Genomic DNA, 26,748 nt, shown 5'->3' with positions numbered 1-26,748 from the left:
GCTGGGAGGAAGGAGAATGCAGTAATTCAAATTAGCAAAGCTTGAAAAGTTTTTTGGAGATTGTTCCAAACAACTGTATGTGGCTAAGTTTTCCAAAAAGTAACAAACAGTCAGTGAAATGAGTTTGTATTTAGATTCACTTGGCTTAGAAGGCTGTGGTTTAGTCCCATAGGTAAGCTCAGATTTGACATGGGTTAAAATAAAATAGTCCTTGGCAAACAGTCATAGTAACTGAAATCTTGCTCTTGGAGGACTGGTTAAAATGATCCAGATTCAATTCTTTCCCAGTCATTGCAGCTGGAACGGACCTGGTTTGTCAGTGCCCAGCTCCATCAATCCAACATGTCTGATGTGCCTGAGTTTCACTAAGAAAACAAAGTTAGGGAGCCCTGAGACACACAGACATAACATAAATAAAAAAATACATTCACATTTCCAACTGTCCACACATTCTCAAGAACGTTGCACCTATGTTATATTACTCAGCATGTGGTTTCAATTTTAACAACAATGCACATTTGTTCAACTGCATGCTGGCTGCTAACTACACTACTAGCTGTGTTTAAATATGGCACGGCCTACAACTACCTTTCAGGGGTCAAGTGTCTGGCATGCTCCTGCTATGGTTACGCTCGGTATAATCTTAGAGATTACCCAAGCAACAGACTCAGACCCTTATGTCATGGAGGCATTATGTATTATACAGTATGCGTACACTGTGTATTCTTTGCAAAGTAGAAGGTACAGGCAAAAAGGTGCTGGGGGAAAAAGTAAGGAAAAAAAATAACAATAAAAGTCTTTACACCACTTTTCACTCTCTTTGCATTAGATTTACTAAAATAAATAAATAATGGTTTTACGCTACTCTCCTAAAGCTGAATTTAAGTGTTGCTTGACTCATTTTTAGAGAAAGATTGCTCATGAAAGTTGCTTTGATCTGCAAAAAGCTGATTGAACTGACTCGTGCATACACTACCACTGTGAAATTTTTTTAAACAAATACTTGCTATTATCAAGTTTTCTGATAAAACATTAGTTTGTGGTATACATTTCTTTTTAACAATGCCAATTTAGAATATTTCCAACAATTTCACTGCTAGAGCTTTACAACAGGGAGGCAAAGAGTAGAAGTCAATAGATCTCACGTGAAATGTATACCCACTTTACAACTTTGTGTAGAATGTAGCAAGAAAGGAAGCAGCGTGACCTGCTAGGAAAATATTCTAAGCCCTATTCTCCGGATGCACTCTATTCATATCTTCAGGGATCACAGGCTTTTCCTAAATTAATTAATGCTTCCTAATGAAGTTTCTTCAGGTCGTTCCTTGTAAACACACATTTAGCTTATACGTAGGTTTAAGCAACTTGTGCTTTGTATGAAATATTGCTGTTATGCATTTGTCCTCAAAAATCTCTTGACCTCAGACTTTAGAATGGGAACCTGAAATTAAGCAGTGAGATGACTAGTGTATGTGATACCTACTCAGAAAAAGTACCAAATTAGAGTTCTGCCATCTATCTCAAGTGTGACATTGCTCTCAAGTTTTCAGTGTTCAACATTATAATTTTAACATTATTTTTGGATTGCAGGGAGAGAGGGTTGTTTACAGATCTAAAGAGTGTGAACTTTAATTATTTTGCTCCTGAATATAGCTTTTGAATGCATCATTCTCTGGTTGATATATCACAGAAGTCAGCATGGAAGAACTTTCTAGTTCAACTCAAATTTTAATAGGTGAAACCATTAAAAGCTTCAGAGAACACAAACCTATTTAAAGATCTTAATGCCCATCTCAGCTGTGAAATATTCCATCCTGTTCTTCCTATCCCACAGGCTTTGAGGCCACAACGATGGAGCTGCACTTCACATCCACACCCCAAGAGTGGGTGCCACTGAGGGGATCTGCTCAGAGATGGTGGCACAAAGACTGATCAGGGGCTCCACTAATACTTAAACTTCGGCCAAATTTTGCCAGTGAAAGCCCCAGAACAGAAGGATATTTTAAAGGTTTATTCATTCTATGAAGAATGTTCTCTTGGTAACAAAGATTTTTCTTCAAGAGCCTTGTATACGGAGCCTGAATATAACAGGAGCTCTTATTTTGCTCTCATTTCTGTTCTCTTGAGATGAAAGTGTATAAACTTGAATCACAATGAAGTAGAAACTGTGAAACACGTGAGAAGGGGGAAAAAAAAAAAAATCAGGATTTTCTTACTTTCAGGCCTCCTTGGATATTTCCTTAGCTTTACTCCATTCTCAATTTATCTTTTCTACCTCAGTCTGCCTTCTAGAAAGAACCCCTTGAGTCTGTGAAAGCTTGCAGATCTCCCAGAGGGCAAGGAGCTAGGAAAGGGGAAAAAAGAAAGGAAAGAAAAAAAAAGGACCAGGATATTACTAATGCAAACATGTCTGCTGGTTGATAGTACATAGTACAGATAAACCCTCAGAGAAATGGACAGTGTGTGCATATGATGGGTGTTACTGTCATTTTCTCAGAAAACTGATGATAACTGGGCACTCCAATTGCTCCTGCACTGAACAAGGTGACTGGTGGGGGAGAACTGATGTCCAGACAGAGTGAAAAATTAATGGCTAGCTATTAGAGGAATACTAACTGTCTGTTATTCCTATTGCTCTAAAAGGTGAATAGTTATAAATTAGCAGGTCTTGGCATGTCCAGCAATACTGTCATTTAGCCAACTAGACAATTTTAAATAGCCCAGAGCTCTGTCCTCAATTTTTTCTTTGTCGTTGGTTCATTCCATACACAAGCCAGACAGACATTGCTGCATCTGAGTTTAAACAGGAGCTGTATCATTTCTGAAAGGCAAGCTTGGTTCTAAATACCCCAAAAAGGTTTCAGGAGCCATATTTAGACCAGTATGTTTTTTGATATTAACCTAAATATTCATGCTGGCAGAAAAAAAAAAAAAAAGAGGAGGGGGAGAGGGAAATGGGGGAAATATTCTTATGGATAACTGTTATTGCTTGTGGGTCTCAACGGCTGCTTATTAAGCGATAGCTGCGCCTGCGCATGTGACCGAATGAACCCAGAAGCTCCGAAAGCTGGGAAAGTCAAAGAAGGATTTAGAAGACAGAAGAACCGACCAGAAGGAGGGCGGGCAGCCCATGACAGAGAGCCTCGTGCACAGTGCGTGACCAAGACTGTGATTGGATGTGGAGCCTCGTGCACAGCACGTGATCAAGGCTGTGATTGGACAGAAGTTACGAAACCAGCGCGTGTCGCAGATGCGGTCGGTTGTACGGGTATAATACCGGGAGTGTCCCGGGGAATAAACGAGATCTGCTTCCACCGCATCGGTGATTGAGAGACTCCGTCCGAGCGAGCACGGACAGCCTCGGGTCGGGAGGATGGACAGCCGCGGGAGGGGATAGCAACAATTGCTTTTGAAGTTTTAAGGGTAAATAGAAGGCACAAGTGAGTGAGGATGTGGCCCTGCATTACAAATCTTTCAGGTGGCAAAGCCATTTTAAGACATTTCCACCTACAGGTACTCCAAGGCATTTGAGAGAGATAATTGCTTCCTTAGCTGTAGTATTTCAAGGTTTGTGGCTCATTAAGATGCTTTTGTGTTTCTTCTTCAGAAAAACTTTTTCTGTCAAACCACATTATTTCAAAGTTATGTATATGGGTGGGGATTCAAAGCAGATGAAGCTAAGTAACGCAAGACTGTTTTCTCAGAGGGCAGTCTGCTTGCACTACTCTTACCGTATTCCCACACGCCCACTGTTACCCTTGCATTTTCACTAATAACTCTGTAACAACAACAATAATAATAATAATCTGCAACAAAAAGTTTTGAGTCACTCGATGACTCTCACTGCAGCCATAGTTATAAACCCTAACACAGAGTACAGGCAGCAGGGAGGAAGAAGACAAGGGCCATGGAGATGGCAGAATTACTCCTCCAGGCAGCAGAACACTTTTTAGATTACTTCAGCAGAATTGAGATCTTTAACAGACAGAATTCCACTTGCAAGACTGAGCGGGTAAATACAGCCAGTGAGAGGCAGAAGTAGGGGCAGAAGCTCTGGAACCAGCTCTACCCGCAGTGAATTTTTAAAGGAGAGTCACAGCCCCACTGAGAAAGCCCTACGGATGTTAACATGCCCTGACTGCTACGAACTAATCCAATAGCTTCACACTGTGTGAGCCATCCAGCCTCAACTGCTTTGACAGCACTTTGAAGAGGAGCTAGCAAGAGTTACAAGACATGAAAATGGCACAAACTGCACCCTTGTGTCATGCAACCATTGCAGTCCAGCCAATGTGCAGAAAGATTAGAGAGACAGAGAAGATAATAGAAGGAGAGGATAGAATAGATAGTGAGGAAAAGGAATGACAGTAATGGGTATGAAAATACAGAAAAAAAAAACCCACCGAGAATAATCTATGCTTTGACCTCAAGAAAAAATATACAACGTAGTAACAGTGTGGAGACTAGGGGGAGAGAAAACTCAATTTAGCATATGCCATAATTTATTATAGGCATGTAAAGATCATTAAATAAAGAGATACAAAATTCTGTTGTACATCTCAAGGCCAGTGTTAGAAGCTCAGATATACAATAACACTCCAGAGCCAAAATAGATGCAGTTACACCAGGTTAACATAAACAGGTTTAATTAGTCTAATGGCTGACACGGTTGTTTCACAGCCCCTCAGACTGATGCATCTTTCCCTACTGTGAGAGCTTTACATTTTCTCCTTTCCCTCTTAAAAAAAAAAAAATCAAGCACCTCTGGAAAGCAAATGTAGTGATTTCTCTATTTATTTAATGCACTAATCTATGGGTAATTGTTTTCATATGTTTATCAGATCCACTAACAAAATATTTTACATCTTCCGTAGCAAAAACTGACAAGAAGCAATGAGGGCATGGTGATCTTGCAGAGAGCATCTACAGCATTTCAGCAAAGAGAGATGGGAGAATTTAAAGTGAACCTTGCATATTTTTCTCCTTATAGTTTTATTCCTGAAAGATCAAAAGGTGGATTTATGCCCTGCAACAGCCTTAAACAACAAACTGATACTTAGCCAGCTCCATCCCGCTACAAACACAAGACAACCACAAGAAAGAAACAAAAGCACTTCACAACCCATACTTGTGTCCAAACTAAAATAGCTTATTATACTTTTTATCTGTACAATATATTAGCTAAGCATCTCCTGGCAGAATTGGTCAATAAAGCTTGTGCTTGGTTTTGTTGTGCAGCGTGTTGAAGAACAGCCGTACATTCAATTGCCCAGGCAGTTACTGAGGTTTGCATGGTTTTGGCTTTTGTCTTTTTACTTCCTGAAGAACAAATTAGGAGAAAGTACATGAAAATTAAACCCATTTGTTTCTAACAAACTAAGTAACTAAGAGAATGGATCCAGCAGAATAGTTCATTTGCTAAATACCATTTATACCCAGCACAAATAACCTTCCAGTGAAGCTCTGGTTCCGAGTAGTGGCTCAAAGAAAATCAGCTGCCTTCCTGCTAAAACAAAATACTCCCTGCCCTGGCTGGCCAGCCCAATGTTCTGTTTCCCTTGGTCAGGTGCCAGCTGACTCATTGCAGCATTGCTTTCAGCTTGCATGTGTCACATTGATCTTAAAATTCTTTCACTGAAGAACAAGATAGATCATATGTGAATTGATTCAAGCCAAATTACAATTCTCTAAATTAGAAATTTACTCTGATTTAGTTTTTTTTTTTGTTTTTTTTTAACAGTAGTGCTGACATAGGTACAAATAATAGGACTTCATTTAAAATTATAACTTCTTTTAAATTCCCAAATATAACACACATTTCCATCTTTTTTTCCCACTGGATTTTTCTCACATTTATTCTCTGTCGATAAAAGACTGCTTTCTGGCTGCACAGCACATTATATGTTTGCTCATTAGCCCCAGTTGATGATGCAGCATCTCTCATTTACATTAGTGCTACATCTTTCACAAGTAATGAAGATTGAGCTTCTCACTTTTAGGATCTTCACTACTGAATTTCCGTTGTTTTTAAAATGTCACTGTTAACTTGGAAATAACAGAGTACCTACTCTGTGTACCTATACAGCCAGCCTATGCTTGGCGTCTGTTTCCCTTCAGTGAGATAGCAATAATACTGCCCCAAGAGGATTTACAAAACAGCAGGTTTACATTTACTGTGACCTTCATGGCAACATTCAACAACAGTCTTCCTCATCTTTGGCATGTGGCCCTCTAGATTAGATTAGGCGTTCCTGATAATTCAATCAAGTGTCTTCGCTACTGCTACTCTGACCATGGGCAAGACATATCCCCTTCCCACTGTGACAACTTGGAGCTTTTTTCCATAAAGATAACCTGAGTTAGCCCAGATATCTAAGGTTAATGGACACGTTGAACACAAAGAGCATGTAAGAAGTTATATTTTTTATTAAGGAACATTTGGGGCTTGATTGACTTTCTGCTTGAACAACTACAAGACATAAAATTCCTCCCATCTTCCAGGAAAAAAAAAAATACAATTTTATAGTTTTCTAAACTTAAAGCCCGTGAGACAAATATTAAGTAACTACAGAGTGTTTGAGCATCCTTTGTCTGAAAGAGGTGATAGCAATTACTGTGAAAGAAAAATATGTATTTTATTTGAAAGTAACTTCTCACATGTAATAAAATATGACTTATCAAAATCTGCTACTTCAGAGTGGTCAGTCTATTTAAATACTAAATTAAGGATTCATCTCAAAGTAAAGCTGAAACAACTACAGTAAGATCTGTATCCAGAATGAACGTCCTGTGGTATTTCTAATAATTCAGTACTCTGTATTAAATACCATACTGTTATAATATGCACAGGTGTGTCCATATTTCATTGTTGAAAAGGGATCTTCTACAGTATTCCATTTATGTGCCATGTTTATTTTGGTAGATTTTTGTTGTTGTTGTTATTAGTGAGGGCTTTTTTTCCATTGTTGTAAAATAGAAGAAAACAAAAGTAAATTTTTTTGAAGTGCTGTTTTCATATGATATTTTAGGCTTATCAACTCAGTTTCTAGAATTCTTTAGTCACATTCCTAAAGTATGCCTTGCAAATAATTTCTGGAATGTTTTTCCCCAAATGTATTTTCAGATGCAGAGATTAAATTCGTGTGGTTTCTGTATAAACTATCAACAAACAATACAATATTAAAGTTTGGCATTAAGCTGCTGTTCTTATACCCTATTTTCCCTAACACGCACAATATTATTTTTTGAACTACTTAAGATTCACAGCCTATTGCTCAAAGCCAGGTCAAACACAACTACTCTCTGTGTCGGGAAGCAGTGATTATGCAGCGAGTCTCAAGTGCTAACTCCCCTTGCACTCAATGTCTCTACAAAACTTAAAAACAGCCATGAAATAGCTGTTGTTGCTCAGCCTTTCCAACAAACACCTAAAAGGGTGCACTCACCTTATGACCAGTAGGAACAGGGAATTCTGAGAAGCCTTCTGTCAGATAGATCTCAAGAGATTTAGAACTCATATGTTGCATTACAGTTTTCTAGGTATGTAGAATAAAGTGGTCATTTGGCAGATACAATTCTTACATTTTGCATTTTGGATAACTTTAGGAACCTGCACACAAAGCTATCTATTACCAGAGCAACAGTAAATTTAACAAGTCATTTAATGCTCATGGACACAAGCTCTGAAAATGTACATACAACCATGACATTTAAGAATACAGCAGTGAGTCCCACATCCGATGTGTTTCTTCCTGCCACAGAAAACTGTCTCATGTCATTTCGGACAAAACTGGAGTGCATTTACTTACTGCACTCCAGTGCAGTAAAGAACACAGTAGCATCCAGGCTGCCTTGCTGTCTTTAGTGCCTTACATAATAACAAGAGAGATCAAGCAGATAGACCTTGGAAATATATGGAAAATATAACGCTGACAAAACTGTTACTAGCAAAATCTTTTTCTCCCCTAGCAGAAGTTAGGGGTGGTCTTGGAAAAAAAAAAAAAAAAAAAAAATCAGAGAACCTTGGCTGCAGCTAGCTCACTGGCAAACGCAAAACCAAATATCTGGCACCAGGTGTGAAATTAGTGAGACACCTCGACCTCACAGTCATTACAGTTTTGCAAGATTTCCAACTCCAGTAAGATTTCCCAGCTCACACCTCCTTCATCAGTCCTCATCACACTGGCTGAAATTATCTTGGCAGTGGGGATAATTATTCATCAGTTACAATAAGCATTACAGACATATCTGAATCAAGCACAGAGCTCAGGCCCAGTATATGGCTTTGGGAACTCCCACTGTGTCTGAAGAACACTTGGCTGGGCAGATAGAAGCTGCAATTACGGCAACAAAAACACTTGTTCTCTGGAGATATTCAAGACCCACCTGGATACTTCCCTGCTCAACCTACTGTAGAGAACTCTGATCTCCAGAGGGCCCTTCCAGCCCCTACAATCCTGTGATTCTGTGATGATTCTCCTCTAACTAGGACACTACAGACTGGTGACTTACCACCAGCTTGGATAATGCACTGGCCAGTTAGGTGGACTCAGGCAAATGCTCCTTTAGAATTAGTCACTTTCTTAAGAGGGAATCGAAACCACAGAGTCATAATTAACCCCCTCATCCTTCCCTCCCAGAAGATACAAGGTAAATCTCCAGCTCACATATCAGACAGTTTATTTGCTTGTCCAGGCAAGCCTTTTTCATTCTTCCTTCTATCAAGTGTTGCTTCAGCCCTCCATCTAGGTCCCTGTCCTCCGCACAGATAGCACACTGTAGGCAAACATTTACTTTGCCATTCACCATCAGGAGCCTAGGATGATGAATCAAATGGAAGGCTTTCATGTGGTTATAATTCATTCATTATATCACTCCTTTATATTAAAGAAAATGCAATGGTGTCAAGTATGAACAGAAAACACATTTTGGCTACTGAATAACTTGGAAATTATTAAAGTTAAAAGCTCTTGAGTCAGATGAAGAAGCATCATATTGTGACAATCATATGTTAATGTTTCAGCCATGCAGACTCCATGGGTCTTTTGAAACACCTGTGGAAACAAGCTATGTGCTATTATTACAACTCTAACAAACACACCAAACCAAGTCAGTTTACTTGTCCATCTGATTGAGTTTTATGAGATAATAAAACACATCCTGATGTAAATATAATACTTTGTACATAATATTACATCAAATCTACTTTCAACAACTGATTCCTATTTTCTTTTTTCTTCTCTGTATTTCTGTTTTTCAGGTTGCACCCAGCTGCTGCTTAGAAGACCTCTATGTCACTTGCAGCGGGATGGAAACTGAGAACACATCATCTATACATCTACATGCAGTCTATCTTTAAGAAGAAAAGATACTACAGAGTAGATTGAACTCTTTCCAAGGAAACCACATCAAAAGACTCCAGATCTCTTTCAGCACAGAGGAAGATCTTTTCTTCCTATTTCCCTCTGCCTTTGTTACACTGGATTCATGTTCCCAAATATCATCACACCTCAACTTCACCTACTCTTTCTCCAATTTTACAGCCTCCTCTGAGTGTTTTGTCATTGATAACAGAGTCTGGCAAACCATTTTCCTTACCCAGCATTACCATCTCTGCTTTTATATTTATAACTGTGTCATAAAAGTGAACAACGGTATAGCTTCATGATGTCTAAAGATGGGCCTGAGTGGCAAAACCTGCACACTAAGTGAAAATTTTCCCAACTTGGGAGGTATAGGGTTTCATGCTCTTCACAACTTTTTCCCCATTCTAATGAATTACATATTGTATTACTTCCTTGTGAATATACTAAGTCATTTTCATTTTTAGTTTCTGATCCCACAAAGAAGAGTAGCCTTTAGAGTTAAGAGTGTTAAGATGACAGAGTTTATCATTTGGCTCAGAAACAGAGAAAATGCTAGAAAACAAAAAGATCATTGCATTAATTAAATCCTTATGAATTTTTTCATTCCAACTACAGTAATTTTGAAAGCTGATAATCCATGTCAATAGGAGATAACTGATGACCAAATGGAAGTGTATGAATAAACATCATGCACTATTTCTTAAGCTGAAGAATTTATTACTAAATGAGTGATAGACTAGCTAAAATGACAAAAAGTGAACTAATTCAAACTAAAACACAAACACTAGCCTAATTTAGTTACAGACTCAGGAAGGATTTATGATCCTCACAATATACAACAAAAACATTTTTCTTCACACTCTTAAGATCAAATTTGAAGCTAAAAGGAACTTTGTCTGTTAAAGTAGAAAAGTACTCCATATATGCAATATAACATTGCTAAACATTTTTATTCAGTTCATCGCAATATAATCACACAGCTTGTTTATTCTTCTCTTGCTGTTTATTTCAACAGTACTACATCCAAGTCATTCAGCAACTGCCTGCTCCCTACTGTGGTGCTCTAAAATAGCCAAACACAACAGCTGATTGTCCTATAAAAACAATGGTCCAAAGCAAGAGTCTCAAAAGAAGTTCTCTTCTAATGGTGGTTGGGATGTTAAAGTCCCTAGTTCTCTAGCAGATACGACTCCACGAACCACAACCAAAATAGTGGTTTCAAACTGCAAAGACAGCTGATTGCACATTTCTTCTACACTGCATCTCACCTGGCTGTGAAACTGCTCTTACTCTGGGTAGGTGAGCACCCTTCAGCAGAAAAATGCAACAGGCAGCTGGAGATGGTCCATAAGTAAGTATAGCTAGATCTACTGGAGATCTTCAATTCAAACACTTATAAAAAAGACTGGCATTTTTTTAATTATAGCAACAATGCAAAATAAACACTCAATAAGCAGTCCATAGTATCCTTTCCAGTTTTAAACTAGCAAAAATATTAGAAAATACCAAGAAAAAGAAAGACTAAGAGGAAATTAAAAAAGCACTCTGCTATATAAGATGGTCATTAATAACCAAAACAGCAAGCCTGAATTACAGAAAAAAAATCTCATTTTTAATAATATGGTTCAGTAGCTGACAGAAAAGCATAGGGAATTTTTCACAACTGCAGCTAAGAGTAAGGTGTCAATTACAAGAAAGAGGATGTGCTTGTTCAGCCAAGTAAATAAAACATGATGGAATCTTAGGAGATGCATAGGATGGCTCCTGTATGTTCTCTTCATAGGTTTTAGGCATCACAGAAAAAGAAACAGAAAATATCATTTATGGCAGAAATTATAAGGCTACTTCACAACTATGATCTATATCACAATAACTACAATGAGAAATAATTAATGAAAATTGATTTCTGAGCTTTTCCCCATAGCACTGAGATGCTCAAGCAGCATAAGTGGCATTTTATAGTCACTTTATTGCCCAGTTCTCCTTGAAAGACTGTAATGACCATATCCAGTACATTTGCATTCCAAAAAAATGCCATGACTATTTCATCAGCATGACTGCTGATTACCCAGCACACATAAAAGGGACTCTGCAACATCCAAAAACCTGAAATCATTTAAGTTTTGTACTTATTTCCAGGATGAAGATACAATCCTGCTGAGACTACAGCAACGCTATCTTCATAAAGTTTACAGCAAGGATCTAAAACTGTACAATAAATTCCTAAACAAACAACTCAGAGAGCCTTGGACCTGACCTAATGCAAACACATAGGTAATCACCCCTTTTGAAGCAATACAACTTTCATCTCTTTTAATACACATTTGAAATGGTAACTTCCATACAAATTATACTTGTGTTGAGAAGAACATCAGTTGTCTTGATGTCATTTTCCATTCCCAAAAGAAATCTGTAACTATGAACATCAAATCACTGTAATAAGCATTAATACTACAAAGTGTAGCAAAACAAATAACTGGAGTGCATGTGTATACATATATAAGCTGTATATGTGTATTTGCAGATATAGTTACATAGATAGATATGAAGATACTCCATTTTGAGGTGTTTTATTCCTAATGAGGAAACCAGGCTGCCCATAGAGCTGACTCAGGAGTAATGTTTATTGGAGAATACTATAAAATGGAAGTAATCACACTTAAAAAACATCAACCTCCCCCTCATGTCCCCACACTAATTAACAATTCTACTCTTCTGAGCATCTTAAAGCTATAAGAAAAATTCAGCCGCTTCCGCAAAAGATTCAAATGTAAACACACCACCAATTTAACAGAAATTCCTTGCATCAGGCTGGTGTTATTTTTCCTTCCTTTTACACATATGTTAAAATAATCATATAAAAGGATTCCTTTACTGCGTCTTCAAATCTTTCAGAGGATGATTCACTGTATTCATTTTCACTAGGCACAGTACTGCTTAACTTTAACAGAATGTACCTTTTATATATTTAACGTGGATTCAGACCAATATGCAGAGACTGAATGACTCTGCTAATAAGGCCAACAGACTGAAACAAAATATATGCGTAGGAAAGAAAACACGGGTAAGAGGGAAGTGCTTGGCAGAAGGAAAGAAGCTTTTGGTGATTCAGTGGTATGCGAAAGAAACCGGGCAGCCTCCCATCAAATTACATCTTTCCATCTGCCCCATCCCCACTCATCAGCGTATTAGCCCTATACACTTCTCCCCTGAGTAAATCATTTGGAGAGCAATAGGAAAAATGCAGTAGCTCAGTCAGTATGATTCAGGGGTTGGGAAGCAGGAAATTGGCCTACTAAACCACGACTCTATCTACAGAGAGGTTGCCTACATACAAGGAAGGGATCTACTCAGCCTTGAACAAGTCTCTCTCCACGCAGGGCAGGATTTAGGCAGCAAGTTACCACCATGAAGGTGCACAGAGTCTCTCAGTGGGAGCTAATCCTTCCGCAAGCAGAACAGAGTCTTTGCCAGTCTTGTCAAAGGATTCATTTCCTGCCACCTTCATATTTTTAAAAGCTCACCAACAAGTTGCATTGAACTCAGAGAGTTTTGCATTGCTGTGGTGTCCCAGTAAGTCATCTTCCTCCTCTGAAGCTGTTTTACAGCTGCCAGCAGGCCTGCACAGACACTGAAGCATACTGAGATGAAGTGGGTGCAGAAGGAATAGCTGAACTTTAATTTGAAGCACAGATGGATCTGTGCCAGGGGTTATTTTAGTTTATTTAATCTATACTAATTTCACATGATGAGGGTGAAGATCTGGTTCTCTTATTTCTCGTCACACTCCAAGACTACATACAAAACTCACACAGCAGCTGGAAGAGATGCAGTGACAATGTTGCTGGCGGGATGGATGAGTTATTTGGTGCACGAAGATCATCAAACCATCTTTGCCACCTCCAATTCCTATTTTTATGGCCTTTCTGTACATGCAAACTTTGTTTCCCATGAAGATCATCCACCTGACTGTTGATGCCATCTCCTCCAGTTGTATCAAGATAAAATTATTTCTTTGTAAATAAAACCTATTCTGAGAACAAAAGGACAAATAAAAGCCCAGACAAGCTGCAAGCTGGACAGTGACAGACTTGTCTCAGACCTCTGACTGAAAAAACCCACTCCCAATATACACACTTGCTACTGTGGTCCATAACCATCTAAGCCCAGGTTCTGGCTGACCAGAACTGACAGCAGGTTAAAAAAAAAAAAAAAAAAAAAGCTGTTAAGCTTTTTGCTAGCAAGGTTCCATCCAACAATACTAACAAAAGATCACATTCAATATATTACAAAGCACTTTTCTAGAAAGCCTTCCTTTAGAACCAGTGTTCTCAAAACCTCACATCCAGACAAATGCAGAGAGGGAAAGAGAGATATTTCTCTGCCATGAGTAAAATCTTGCCCTTTTTTTTCCTCCCTAATGATCAGTCTACAGACATTATGAAAGACTATAAAAGAAAGAGAATATGTATTTGAATAGTAATCTCGCAGCTCACATCCTGGGGAATCAAGGAGAGGGTGGTGGGAAAAAAAAAAAAAAAAATCAGACTACTTCCTTTTATTCCTCAGGATGTACAAACTGAAACTGGAAACAGAGAGGAAAGGACGACTTCGGTTCTGCTAGATATTAAGTCAAAGACATCATGGATGGAAATGTCTCAAAATGCTCACTGATAGATTTTTGCAGTTCTCCCAAGAGTCCCCACACCTTTATTTGTGATCCAGATATTTATGTAACACTCTGGAATCCATCAGAGACCAGTCTAAAATATCGTTGCAGGGCAGCCAAACTGCCCCAAGATGCCTCACTAGAGTTCTAACTTACACTCTACACAGAAACTTCTTCTAGCAGGCTGTACAGAAGGGATTGGACTAAGCTGCCAAAGAAAATGGAATTTAACAGCCAAAGTATGTGAAAATATCTCCCAGAATTGTGCACTGTATCTCTACTGGGAAATCATTTTCTTTTTCTTTCCTTCTTAATTCAATTTACTTTTATTTCCATCAGAAAGTCATTTTGCACCAAATCATTATTATTTCTATTAAGTTTTAAACTTAGTTTTACTTCATTAAATCACTTAGAGAAAGTGCACTAATTTGAATCAAGGAACTTCAGCAATTTCACCTCTTAGTACAAACAAGCAATGCCTCACCTCTTATAAACCACCCCAGCATCTCTTGTTTTGTAGTTTCCTATCACTGCTGTAATCACTGATAGAGTTACACCATATAGGCTATTCCAGCACCAATGGACTTTTAGTACCTTATACCTGCAAGGACATTTAAACATTTAAGATGAGCACCCCTGGACAGAACACAATTGCCTGAATAATTAGGGAACTCCAACACAATAGGAATGGGAATGCCACTGAAAACAGGGTGTTCTTTTTTAAGATTGAAATGAAAGCATATGGAGAACTCCTGCTCCTCAGAATGTGTACACACTTTAATTATCCTTCCTTTTTTTTTTTTCTTTGTTTGAACCTGAAAAAGAAGGGAAAGTCAATCTAATTCTGTAAAGCACAATGCTCTGATTGTATTCAGATATCTGTCCCCACATTGAATAATCTCTACAGATTAAGTTTGGAGACAGATGTTTAGAGCTGTGGTTACTGTTGTTGCTGCTACTCAACAACTGCACTGAGGAAATCCTGAATGTTATGGCACATTCTCTTGCCTTATCACTAAGCCTATGCCTAGAAACATGACTCCCCTTCTACTGGGGACCCCAAGAAGAAAACAGCAATGTACCCTACCACATTCTTTTCACTAGACTCTACAGGACAGGGAATCTGCCAGTTCAATAAAGAACAAGTCTACTCCTCTACTTTTTTTTTTACCTCTTCTTCATTTGCATTCTCAAACTCTTCTGCATTCACTTGTAATTGTTGTGGCTTTTAATCCAGAATCCTCAAAAAGAAAGCCACAATCCATGAGCTTCTGATCCATAATACCGTTTTTACATTCTTTCCAGTAAAAGTGAAGATTCATTCTCTTAGGTTTAGTTGCAAACTGCTTATCCATATCAGCTCCTCAGCCTAGCAGAAGGAATTACTGAATGACAAAAGTTTGCCTTACACACACTGCTATAGCATGATAATTCTTGTAGTTATGCTCAAATAACTAGTAATTATGAACAAAACTTTTAAAAGTAGTTAACTGTTTAATTAAGGCTATCTGCCTTTTTCCATTAGTGGCGAGGACATAAATGTCTTTATGCCTTTAGAGCCTGAGTTTCTGAAGTCTCCCCCTTTTTGCTAGTAACTCTTGAAAGCAAGGTAAAAGTTCTCATTTCCATGGGTCTGTACTACTAGCCAACTAGAGGATGTCATAAAATCCCTCAGTGCCTCAAATAATCATCTCTGCTTATCCCCGACGCTTTGAAACACCATCCTTGAAAAGCCCCTCTAGTCCCCAGGACAGGCAGTGAGGATGAGTGAAGCACGGGCTTGGCTCACAACCATTAATCAGCTCTCAGAGACATAATCAAAATTTACAATGGAAACCACTGCACCAACCAGACAGCCAAAAATCCCCATTAGCATTGAAAAACGCCCCCCAAAATGGCTATCTCTGGCTCCTGAAAATTAACCACAGCTGTTGCTAAGAACTAGTCCAGTTCCACAGGAAGCCCACAGAACTGGCAGTTTGAAAACAGTAACAAGCTTTCCTGAGCAACTTTTAATCCTGATTCCTCAAGAAGCATGGAGCCAAAGCGGATGCATCATCCATTCTCCAAGCAAACCCCATCAGGTCTCTGTGCTGGCCCGCACTGCTGCACACACGCCTCTCCAGCAGGCAGTGGTCAAAAAGGAGCCATCAAAACTTTCCATTATGGTTTTCAAGAAAAACACGTTTCAACATACTTCAGGTACACAGCCCATGAACAAATGAACAGCAGTTTATATGCAAATACTCCGTTTTCCCAGAATCTTTGTGCCAAACTGTGAACTAATTGGAACATTGTGCAGCTGCTGACTCTAGTGAGAAAAAGCAGGTGTTACATCAATTATCACAGATTATCTCAGTGAAATAGCCCCACTTTGGTGTTGCATGCTCACAACTTTGTCCAGCGGACATAAAAGGTCTCATAATCAACATAACCAGGCACAAGAGGCTCATCAGTGCTGCAGGGAGGAGTAGTGTACCAATCAAAGGAAAAGTAAAGAAGGCCAAGGTCTCCTCCAATCCAGAAAATCCCAATGACTTATCTCCAAGGAGTATTTAACAACTTGCACGAGTTAGAGCAGGCGTAAGGCTGCTCCAGCATTTGCCAAGTTAATGTGTATGGCTGTGATAAAAAAATCGCCTAATATAAGCCTCTCTTATCCAATATATTCTTCCATTTTAGGAGGGTTAGCTTTTTTTTTAAAAAAAAAAAATAGGATAAATTATTGCTTCATGCTCAGGAAAACATTGAGACAACTTCTGCTTTATAGAATGAATTACAGTGTGTCTTCCCCCAGCAACGAACAGATTTTCTAAATTCTGTCGAAAATCCTACACTTCACTCCATTTTCTAAAACAAAAATTTGCTTGTAGAAACTGTTACACACTTTGACCCGCCAATTACTGAAAAGTAGCCAGAACCCGTTTTTTCATACACATGTACCTCCTTTTATCCACTTAGCAGTGAAAAAAAGCTGACTCCATGCTTCCTTCTCCTGACTACAAAAGAAGCATAACAGCATTCAGGATTTTTTAAGACACAGAGGACACTGGCTCTCAATCAGTTATGTAGTGGTTTGGGGCTTTAAAAATCTGTCCAGGAATCACAACTGTTTATGTTTAAACTCAACCAGCTTTGATTAAAATTGATGGGGCAATAATAAAAATTCTGCGGAATGGAAAGATATAGAAGATTTAGTTTACATCACTTTTGTGAATATAAGGGTGATTTCTACACCTTTTAGCTTTAAAACATGAATCTTCTAAGGACACAGGCAGTGGGAATACAGCTTGATAGCCTATTTCCTGACCACTTATAAAGATAAGTCTTTAATATTGTTTTCCCTATTTATCAGTTCACTGAAGACATTTTTAGAGCATTACCCATAATTCAGAAAGCAAAGCTCCCTACTTACAGCTGAAACCACATCAAACCCGTTCAAAGTATTCAGGGGAACGTTCACATAGGCAGCACCAAACTCCAACATCACATACACTTATGACACCCCAGAAGACTTCAGGAGCTCCAGAAATGGAGAGGCAACATGGGAGTACCTGCCTTAGCATACACCAGATGTGCTGCTAGCTACATCACTTTGGCAGGTGTGTGAATCTTCGATAAACCTTATAGCACTGGTAGCCGCTCCAGATGCTTTCAGTCAGGCTAGCAGGGTAGAGTTACACTCGCATGCATATGAGATAATCAGTCTAGGACAACATTTAAAACACAATCTTGACTTGTTCTTAAAACCAGGCACAATAATATACAGCTGAATTTGCAGGCTTTGGACACTGGCACATGCACTACATGGACTTCCTGCATACGAGCGAGTGCTGGAAATGTTGCTTCATTAGGAGAAACTGCTCCCACATGCTCTGGGACTGTTTGGAATTCAAGTGCTTGAGAAATTACCTCACTGTTAGGCATCACTTAATCTGAAACACAATCACACCAGACATCTTTCCATCATCACTTTAAGAAAGTTTACCGGCTCTTTGTAGGATTAATAGACAGTAAAGTGGGTAGTTGCTTCATGACTTCCGAAGCCAAAAAAATTAATCCACAAGTGGAACCCTCTGACAATCCAGTAGTCAGTGCCTGAGGTACCTGTACAAATAATCTTTCATAGACAGGCAGAGAGATGGACATTAGAACAAGCTAATAACCAGAAGGTCATAATATAGGGTTTCCCTGTATTTAAAACTAAAAAACTTTTATCAAATCATCTATCTTTTCCGCACTTCCATTATTCTTTAAATATTCCACCTCAACATAACAAAAAATAATTTTAATAAAAAGCTTAAGACATCTCCAGCGTAGTTATGTTAAGCATCCTGAAGAGTTAAAGTGGTGTTCAGTTAAACCCTTTAAGTAAGGATGGGGAGGAAAAAGCTAATACATTTAATGAGCTTGTATACTGGGTGTGTTTGAAGAATATGAATTTTTCCTGGAATCTATTCAAAAAGACAAAAAAGAAATTCATCCTTTAAACAATTCCTGTTAACCCACAGGAGTTGCAGCAAGGATGGTATTGGTCCTGCTTTCTATTGGAATTGCTTAAAATTACTGTCAGCATTGCTGCTGTGCAGTCATCCATAGAACTCTTTCCAGGTGGCTTAAAATAAATTGGACCTAAACATAGACTATGAAATATAACAATGAAGGTCATTCTCATGTGATTTCATTCATGAAACTGCATGCACAACATTTATGGTGAAAAAGAAGTTCAGGGGAAATAGTTAAGGCAAATTAAAACACACACTATCTTATGCCTTATCCTACCACCACATGAACTGAATATAACTGGAATCGTAGAATCATAGAATGGTCTGTGTTGTAAAAAAAAACTCAAAGATCATCTAGTTTTAACCCCCCTGCTGCAGCCAGGGTCACCAACCACTAGACCAGGTTGCCCAGAGCCACATCCAGCCTGGCCTTGAATACCTCCAGGGATGGAGGAGTTAGACTTAGTCACAAGTTAGAACAATGCTCATTTTCTTACACACTGAATGTTTCCACATCAACACCAGCCTAATCCGATGACATGATCAGACTTCAGACTCAGCAGAGTTCCATTTCTTTTTTTTTTTTTTTTAAAACAGATCAGCATCTGCTCACAGCTTCTGAAATACCAATCAAGAGATTATAAACAGTTTTGTATATACATGAATCAAAGACACCAACACTGACTAAATGTCGGTTACATAAAAGCAGATAGACATTTTATGTGAATTACTATGCAACAATGAAAGGTCACTTCTGGAAGAGGTTTGGAATCCTATTCAAATGCAGTCAAACAAAACAAGAGTCTATTACTTGCAATAGCCTTTGGATCAGCTCCTGATTTGTTTATCCCCACCTATTTATGAAGACTCTCAGGGTGCCAACTGACTCATTAGATTAAATACATATCAACAAAAAACACCCTCTCTCTTACAGAAACTCTCATTTCCCCTATGTTAAGGAAACAGATTATCTTGAGTGATTAGCTGGAGAGTATAACTATTGATTTCTAAAGAATAATGTCTGGTTTTGAGAATTTTTCTGCATCTCCTGCCAAGCCCCATGGAGATATTTTATATGAGATATTATTCAAAAGCTGTAAGTCTGCTAAATTAAACATGGGGCTCTGGGGTCTTTGAAAATTAAGTGTGGAGAAATCAGAGACTTTTACCTACACAACTTACTGAAAATAAGCAGCTACAAAGCACACTGCACTTCGTTGTTTTGAGTTCTTCAGCCCATTACTAAATTTATAGCCAGCACTTGGGTTTATAACTTCTTTCCACAGATTTCACAATTCTCAACTTATTTTCAGTGCTGGTTAGAATTGGAAGCTTTTTCTGTCCTTTCTTCGCAAGAGACCTAAAAATACCTTTCCTCCAAACACGTTATTAATACTGCTACTTTGGTCTGTGATGGTCTTTGTTTTTCTGGGTCACTTTGAAGTTAAGCTCTGTTCATTATTTTCTGAAATTTGCTTTATTCTTCTGCTTTCACCTCAAAGAAACTCCGGACACTTTAAAAGCTCCTTGAGGCAATATTTAGGTGAATCATTTGTTCACCTTACTATTCTTTTTCGTCCTTAATATAAATAGAGGCCTCTGTGGCTTGATTTGTTCAGAGCATAGTTCAATAAATCAATACACTCTTCTTCTAGAAATAGTTCAGCCAGGTTTACATTGATTTCAGAGCCAATTATAGAGACATTTCCTTCCCGACTGCACAAGTATCTGAAGTTTTCTCTGTTACATTGTTTACCAATAGAGAAACCTTACAATAGCAGCAAAAGATGTCAGCAGAGGGCATCTTCATTGCAGGCCCTTCTATTTTTCAAAGAAATTGTACTTACTGTACATTTCAAATAATGCTGATATGACAGCTGCTCCAAAATCCAAACACAACAATCAGTTATTATTACTGGTGTTGCTAGATGATTTTTAAGGTCCCTTCCAACCCAAACCATTCCATGATTCTATGATTAATACACATACATTTATCATAGTAAAGAATGATATGGCCAGACTTACTGTCTATACAATTTACTCTGTTATTTCTCTGTCTCAGCCTCCTCCTGTTCCTTCAAATCTAATGTTCATGGCAGCAGGCTCCATCCTCCAGTGCAGCATAAGAGGATGTCACAGCAGCCTGGGTTCTCACTTAAGGGCAACACAATGCCAATGAGAAGGCAAGGGCTTTCTCTTTAGTTTTGGGGTCCACATGGCTCGATCAAATGTGCTTTCTTTTCACTGCTTCTCAGTTGAAGTCTGAAGCTGCATCAGAGCCTCCCTGATCCAAGGGACCCGAGGGCTGTTTGTTCTGCAGGAATTGTGCAGGGCCAAGCTGTGATCAGTAGGTTCATGTGATTCACAGTGTTCCATATCAAACATATTGTCACCATTCAGAAATTCATTTCAAAGCCTTCTTGCTATCAAACAGGCTTGATAATCAAGTCAACCAAACAATATTTTACTCATGTTGCCTAGCCCATATTCTCAATATGATATGCATCTAACAGAATACTAAAAAAACACAGACAAGTATTTTCTTCTTAATTTGCATAGCACTATAATTTAAATTGAAAAATTTAGAAACAACAAAAAAATGCTGCTATTTTATCCACCATTTAGACAAGTAAACAGAAACTAACACCAGAAAAAGCTACGTGCTGCACTTGGGCAAGGGCAATCCCACGTATTGATAAAAATGGGGAAGAACTCGAGAGTAGCCCTGCAGAGAAGGACTTGGGGGTCCTGGTGGGTGAGAAGCTGGACATGAGCTAGCAGAGTGCACTGGCAGCCCGGAAGGCCAACTATGTTCTGGGCTGCATTAAAAGAGGACTGGTCAGCAGGGAGAGGGAGGTGAGTGTTCCCCTCTACTCAGCTCTTGCAAGGCCCCATCTGGAGTACTGTGTCCAGGCCTGGGGCCCCCAGCACAAGAAAGACACAAAGCTCTTGGAACGGGTCCAGAGGAGGGCCATTAAGATGATCAGAAGGCTGGAGCACCTCTCCTACAAAGAAAGGCTGAAGCAACTGGGCTTGTTTAGCTTGGAGAAGAGAAGGATCGGGGAGACCTCACTGTGGCCTTCCAATACTTGAATGGAAAGTATAAATAGGAGGGGGTAGGACTGTTTACATGGGTGGATAGTGATAGGACAAGGGGGAATGGTTTTAAACTGAGACAGGGGAGGTTTCAGTTTAGATGTTAGGAGGAAGTTTTTCCACACAGAGGGTGGTGATGGGCTGGAACAGGTTGCCCAAGGAGGTTGTGGATGCCCCGTCCCTGGAGGCATTCAAGGCCAGGCTGGATGTGGCTCTGGGCAGCCTAGTCTAGTGGTTGGTGACCCTGCACTCAGCAGGGGGGTTGAAAGTAGGTGATCTTTATGGTCCTTTTCAACCCAGGCCATTCTATGATTCTATGAAAAAGAAGCTATAACATTAAGGATATGGATGTCAATTGTTTAAAAAACAAGCATTTAGACTAATGAAAAATGTTTCTTGTTAGACTGTCTTATAAATACTTATTGAGCAACATTAACAGAGTGGTAAGGGAGTTATGCATTCTATAACATATGCTGCGTATCATGTATTTGCCTCTGCTTATGTTAAGAAATGTGAATGTTATTCATAAACAGTGAAGCTCCAAGCTTAAAAGACTCATTTTGGGGAACAAAGTTAGATTAAGCACATACAATACAGGCCACGTTGTTTGTTATCATCTCATAACTCAGAATTACAGCACAGTGACTCGTGTCACACACAGCCACATTTCAGCACTGTTTACTGCACTCTGAGGCCTCTCTCTGTCAAAAGTGAGCAACATGGTACCAAATTTACATGGGCTCCCAACCAGCTTTCAGACTCAGATTTCAAAACATGTGGGACTAATTTTGAAGCTAAAGTCAACCTTTAAATCAAGCGACAAGAAGGAATGAATCATTTTAAACAAGGTCTTTAACCATCACAATGGGAGAAGCCATCAAACAACCCACGCTCTGCTGGTTAAGTACTGTATAGGTACATGGGGAGCCAACAAAACCTGCAGCAACTTTACTGGTGATTAAATACGCTCCCTCCAGTTAAGCATGTGCTTTAACTTCACTGACTTTCTTCACCTATCCATCCCCATACTGAACTTGCTGAATTACCAGAAGAACACTCAAAAAAAGCCACAAGACTGAACTACAGGATTTAAGAAGTACATCACAGAATCACATAATCATAAAAGTTGGAAAAGACCACTAAGATTATCCAGTCCAATCAACAACCCATCTCCACTGACCACATCCCTCAGTGCTGTTTCTGCCTTTTTCTTAAACATCTCCAGGGACAGTGACTCCACCACCTCCTTGGGCAGTCTGTGCCAATGCATTATCACTTTTTCTGAAGAAGAAATGCTCCCTAATATCCAATCTGAACCTCCCCAGGCATGACTTGAGGCCATTACCTCTTGACTTATCACTGTTACCTGGAAAAAGAGACCAATCCCACCTCATCACAACCTCCTTTCAGATAGCTGTAGAGAGCCTGAAGGCCTCCCCAAGCCTCCACTTCTTCAGACTGAGCAATCCCAGTTTCCTCAGCCACCCCCCATGAGACTTGTGCTCCAGACCTTTCACAGCTTCACTGCCCTTCTGTGGATACGCTCCAGGGCCTCACCACCTTTCTTGTAGGGAGGGGCTCAAAACTGAACACAGTTCTCAAGGTACAGCTTCATCCATGCCAAATACAGTGGAATGATCATCTCCCCAGTCTTGCTGGCAGCACTACTTCTGATATAAGCCAGGTTGCCACTGGCCTTCTTGGCCATCTGGGCACACTGCTGGCTCATGTCCAGCTGGCTGTCAGCTAACACTCCCAAATCCTTTTCCTCTGTGCAGCTTTCCAGCCACTCTGCCCTAAGCCTATAGCAATGCATGGCATTGTTGTGACCAAAGCAGAGAAAATAGCACTTGGTTTTGTTAAACGTCATACAACTGGCGTCAGCCCATCAATCCAACCTGTCCAGATCCCTCTTCCCTCTGTAGGGCCTTCCTACACCAAGGCAGATCCACATTTCCTCCCATTGGTGTCATCTGCAAACTTATTGAGGGTGCACTCAATCTCCTTCTTCAAATTGTCAGTGAATATATTAAGCAGGACTGGCCCTTAAATCCTCCATAAGACATCAGTATGCACTAAAGTAGCAACAAACCGCAAACAAATACTCCATTATTAATAGATGTATAGGCATCCCTAACATATCAGGAGGGATACATTAAGTGAATGCATTTCTGTTTTGTACAAGCAAAGCAAAATAAATTTCTTGTTTATTTTCTACCCAGTGTATTGTTTTTCCAGATAAAGCTACTGTCTCCTGCAAGGAAACAACCAGGGGGGCAAAGTTATTTGGAAACAAACGTAGGTGCTACCTATCAATAATTTTAAGAAGTTATAATTATTTTCTTTGACACCTTGTGTAATGTGCCTGACTGGGCATGGGTTCAGTGTCCCCAGGATTGGTAGGATTGGTGCTGGTATATCCATCTTGTAGTACCACACAGTACCTATAAAAACATCCTCTGCCAAGACAAACAAGGGCCCGGAATTTCATGAAATTTTCTCAGCAGAGATAACGAGGCATGGTTGACTCTCAGCAAGCTCGACTCGGTTGTTCCAGAAGCAGTGCAAAAGAGCAGGGAAAGTACATTTTTATTAAGAGCCTGGAGAGATCTCAGAATACTCACTTAGCTGAGAATAAAGCAGAGAATTCAGCAGCAACTCATGGGGCGTACTAACTCAGATGGTCTTTCAGGAGCCCTAAATAAGCTCTCAGAGACGACTGCTGCTGATGTTGAGACTTCTCATCCAGTTACTTAAGTACACAAGGAGGAATTGTATCACTCCCAGATGGTGTGAAAATGGCTAATTTGATTATCAGTCAACTCCTTTATTTCTGCTCTAACCTGAGTGCTGATAACCTTTGCTACTGATATTGTGCTAGCCTTCTTATCCTTTCAGCGAAGGCTGAAGGAAAAAGTCACTTAAGATTAACATTCCCACTAGCATCTATTTCTGGCTTTCCTTTCTTCTTTCAGCAGTGGACAAGCTCTGTCCTAGGTCTTCCTCTTAACATGAATGTGTGTATAAAGTGCCTGCTTGTTACCCATTGTGCATCCTCCTTCTACATGATATCATGCCTTAGATTTCGATTGCATCCTTGTGTGTTCATCTGATCTTCATTAGTACTCACTCTAATTTCTGTTCCCATACCAATATTTTCACTGCCCATGCCAATACTGTTTCACGGACAATGGATTTCAGGTTCCCGTTCAGGTGATTTCATGAGAAAAATCAGATATGACACACAACAAAAAGAATAGATACTTCTCTGATCATTGTAATATTTCCTTAACTTCCACAACTTACAATACCAATATACAAGACTGTCGCTCTACACAGATTTTTTACTTTTGTTGTAGATATTTCACATATACAGAAGTTTTCTTTATAAAACCCATAACCCGAGAAAAAATGTAGACTCAGCAACCATCCAATATGTAATTTGGACTAATAATAGCAATAACTGAACTTTAGCTTTGAGGGTTGTATTCATTCCCTGAATATGAAATTTGTCTTTGCAATGGTGGTATTTCATCTGCAGAGCACTGCATTAAATTCACAGCAGGGCATCACCCATTTGCCCTACTCAATTCCAAGTCAATATTCATTTAGCAAATGTTTTTGCAAACAGGTGAATGAACAGGAAAAATGATTAATAATTGTGAAGGAAACAGCAATAATACAAAGTTCATAAAATTTTACATCTATAAAAAAAATCTAATTCTAATAACTCATAATTTTGGCAAAAACAATTTCCAGGCAGAAGCTTTCTTTGTTTGGTCTGAGTCTGAAACAACCTTTGCCAAGTATGACAAAATATGATACAGACATCTTACAAGTTACCAGATCACAACATAGTTGAAGATGCTTTTCTTCTTACTCAGATAAAATAGTACATCTGGGGGATTTATAACCTTGAACTTGGCAGATAATGCTATTTTGAATAAAAATCAATTCATATTAAAATCTGTTTTTTTGCACAATGTTGCCACTGACATCAAAAACCTATATCAATAAGAAACATTCCAGTCAAAATGGCTGCCAAGTATTACATCTAAAAAGTCATGTTCATTTTTACATCTGAAAAAGCTTTTTCATGTACATGAAAAACATTTCTTCAGCTCTTCAATGCCACAACACAATTATTAAGCACTGGAAGTAGCATGGCAACCAAACATGCGACCAAAAAAAGATTATGTATTCACATATATGATTGTTTACATCACTCAAAGGTCTCTTTTTTTTTTTTCCCTCTAAGTCAAAATATCTGCAGTGGATAGCCATATGAGAACTCAGAAATCCAGTTCAGTTTAGGATGCAAAATGGAGCCGGTACATCATTTTGTCATACTCTTTTCTAAATAATTGTTTCCATATTTTTGGCTTCCTTTGGAATCAGTGTCTAACTGTTTTGATTATTAGCTGATGAAAATGAGGAGACTTTCTTTTCGTTATGCTGCCATGCACATCTCACCTAATTGAAATTATTTCCTTTATTTCATGACTCACAAGTGCTGTTAGCCACTTCATTTCAGAAGTATTTTGTTTCCTTTCTTTATGCACTAGATTCTCAAGACTATAAAGAACATACAACTTCCAAGTACACTGTTCACATGTATGTCCAGAATCATAAACACACAGAAGCATGAAATTGTCTCCAGAGATGGAAACATAAAGCAGAAGGTACTCTTCATACTTCAAACATTTTTGAATCTCTGAAGTAAACCTCCATTTTGTTCAGGGAGCAACTGGGGCAGATGATCACCTCCTTTCCCAGAAGCTGAAATGCCATTCATCTCAAAAGCATGGCTTGCCACCACTCATGCTGTTTCGCTTTGTTGTTTTTTTGTTTGTTTGTTTGTTTTTTGTCTAGGCAACCATAACAAAGCTGTCACGATGGGTTTGCAATATATAGTTCAGCAGTGTTTTCTGAAGTTAAAAGTATTTACTGTGAATTGCTTAATGACTATGTTCTGTATCCATAAACCAGAATTTAAATCCATAGTGATTCTATTGTTACCAAAAACGTGGTTATAGTATATGAGAAGTGATGAGATACAAAAAAGTTATGGTTTTATTTTCTATTTGATATATATGTCCCAGCAAATGATTCT

This window comes from Numida meleagris, chromosome 4, assembly GCF_002078875.1.
Source record: "Numida meleagris isolate 19003 breed g44 Domestic line chromosome 4, NumMel1.0, whole genome shotgun sequence".
In the NCBI taxonomy this organism is placed as follows: domain Eukaryota; kingdom Metazoa; phylum Chordata; class Aves; order Galliformes; family Numididae; genus Numida; species Numida meleagris.
Note: the sequence above shows the minus strand (reverse complement) of the source record.